Here is a 2,902-nt window from a genome sequence, read left to right on the forward strand (position 1 = left end):
TTTTTTTTTTTTTTTTTTTTTTTTTTTTTTTTGAGACGGAGTCTCGCGCTGTGTCACCCAGGCTGGAGTGCAGTGGCGCGATCTCGGCTCACTGCAAGCTCCGCCTCCCAGGTTCAGGCCATTCTCCTGCCTCAGCCTCCGAGTAGCTGGGACTACAGGCGCCCGCCACCACGCCCGGCTAGTTTTTTGTATTTTTAGTAGAGACGGGGTTTCACCATGTTAGCCAGGATGGTCTCGATCTCCTGACCTCGTGATCCGCCCGCCTCGGCCTCCCAAAGTGCTGGGATTACAGGCTTGAGCCACCGCGCCCGGCCAGGAAAACTTTTAATAGTACATGATTTACATCTCTGTTTAATCTATGTTTCTGTTTCATTTCATATTAACATAGTTTTATATATGTCAATATGTTCTCACTTTTACATAGTCTCTCTCGAATTGTAAACTATGAGAGAGAAAGAGACTTTCTTTTTTTTTTTTTGAGACGGAGTCTGGCTCTGTCTCCCAGACTGGATGGAGTGCAGTGGCGCGATCTCGGCTCACTGCAAGCTCTGCCTCCCGGGTTCACGCCATTCTCCTGCCTCAGCCTCCCGAGTAGCTGGGACCACAGGCGCCCGCCACCTCGCCCGGCTAGTTTTTTGTATTTTTTAGTAGAGACGGGGTTTCACCGTGTTCGCCAGGGTGGTCTCGATCTCCTGACCTCGTGATCCGCCCGTCTCGGCCTCCCAAAGTGCTGGGATTACAGGCTTGAGCCACCGCGCCCGGCCGAGACTCTCTTTTATAGATACAACATGACATAAGATACTTGGAGAATTTTTAAATACAGTAAATAGTGCTTTAGTTAAATGTCATTGTGTTTTGTCATAACCTGCAACTAATAGTGCTTTTCGATCCCCCTCATGGGGTTGTTGGCATGATTAAATACGATAGCTAGGGCAAGGCACTAGCACAGTGTCTAGCAATCAGTAAATCTCCATTAAATATCAGCTCCAGGTTTGATACTGAAACAAGTATTAAGGGTCAATATTTATGCTTAAAATTAAACATGCAAATTTGTAAGATTCTTACCCCTGTAGTGATATGGTGAGAAGTGGCAGAGCACAGAAGTTAACACAAGCTTTAGAGCTCAACAGTCAGAGTTTGGGCCGTGGCTCTTATACTCAGTAACTGTATGACCTCAGGTAAGTTATCTGACTCCCAGATCTTCAGTTATCATTAAAGAATTATTTCCAGAGTCATTAGAGATAGTGTTTATAAAGCACCTAATGTGACAGCCAGCACACAGTAAGCATTCAATAAATAGTAGCAGTAAATCCAAGGGGGCTTCAGTCCATATTGTCTCATCTCAAAGGATTCCTCTAAGTACTTGTCATTCTGTATACAACTCTTATTTTAATCCAATAATTTGATTTCCCCCAGATGGCTATTACATATTTATATAATACCTATATTACTAAAAAAGCACATAATTAATTTTTTTTAAAGTCTTCAATGCCCTGATAAGAAAAAGCATCCAAAATTGAAAAAAGGAAGAAACAAAAAAGTAGATTGCAGGTTCTTTCCAATATTTTATGGGTTTAAGATTCACCCAAGGGATTATCCAAGGGATTATCTAGGAAAATATAATTTGATTTACTATGTACTACTGATTAAAAGCCTCAAACTTAGTGACATTACCATGAAACTTGTAGATTTTTGTCCAGTAAAAATGAAAATAAAGTCTGGTTTGTTGAATAGATTATCCCAAAGGTAATGATTTACTGCCCTGTAGGATATTAACCAGAATTTTCTAATGCAGTGCAGCAATCTTATCCCGACATTCTTTTATTAAATTGCTTATAAATGCCTAAGTCCTCAAATGCTTTTGAAACCAGCATAAACATCTTGCTGATTCCTTCTTTAATAAATGAGCTGAATAAAATCTTTGTCATGTTTATTTTATATTTGCATGCAACTCATGGTTTTCATTTTCTTAAAATTATGTTAGCAGCCTTGAGAAAGCTTAGTAGAAAAACTAATTACGACAGTTAATATTTTACGAAGTGAAAAATTATTTAGCAACATGAATGATCACTTTCTAATTAATCTCTTATACCAGCCTTTTATATGTGTTTTCTCATACCTGGGCATTCTTTTGTGGCATGAGCAAGTACAACTGCCACTTGCTGCAGCAAGATAAGTTGGCTGAAGTTCTAAAGTCTCTTATACAGCTGTGTTAGTAATGAATTCAAAATCACTCTAACAATTACTATTGGCTTCCCTTTCTTTGCTTCTTCCAATCCTTATTAATGGTCTGAGAGATAAGGCTCCTGTTACCACATGCACACAATGTCTGGCTAGCGTCACACATACGAGATACAGTTTCATTCCAGTTTTCCTGACACCAGGGGAAATAAACAACAAAGGTGGACTCTGAAGCAATGGGCTTGTAGGTTTAGGCCATCTTGCACCTTGTTAACATGTCATACTCATCCACGTAGTCACCATTTGGCAACACTTGGAGCCAGATTTCTGCTTAATAAGTCATGTGAATTATCAAAGGCTTACATCCTCAAAATTTAGAAGAAACAAAGGTGTGGACAGTTCTAATGTGAATTTATTATTGTGTGAATTATTCGAAGTCAAATGAGGCATATTTTCATGGACAAAAAAGATGAGGTATATGATGAATTCCATAGATTCAAAATAGGAAGAACAGAAAAGGTATAAAAGGGAAAGTTATTCTCTTCACAGAAGGATTCTCCACTGTACAAAATAATTCATAAAAGACCTTTGAAGGAGCAAAACTCCCTAATTCTCCACACTTTTCTTTTTCTCAACACAAATGCTTAAAGTAGTGTGGTACATTAAGCAAGACTTTGGCACTACTAGTAATGTGCCACCTTAGAGAAACCTATTCATCTCA

Source organism: Theropithecus gelada, chromosome 1 (genome assembly GCF_003255815.1).
Source record: "Theropithecus gelada isolate Dixy chromosome 1, Tgel_1.0, whole genome shotgun sequence".
NCBI classification, from domain to species: Eukaryota; Metazoa; Chordata; class Mammalia; order Primates; family Cercopithecidae; genus Theropithecus; species Theropithecus gelada.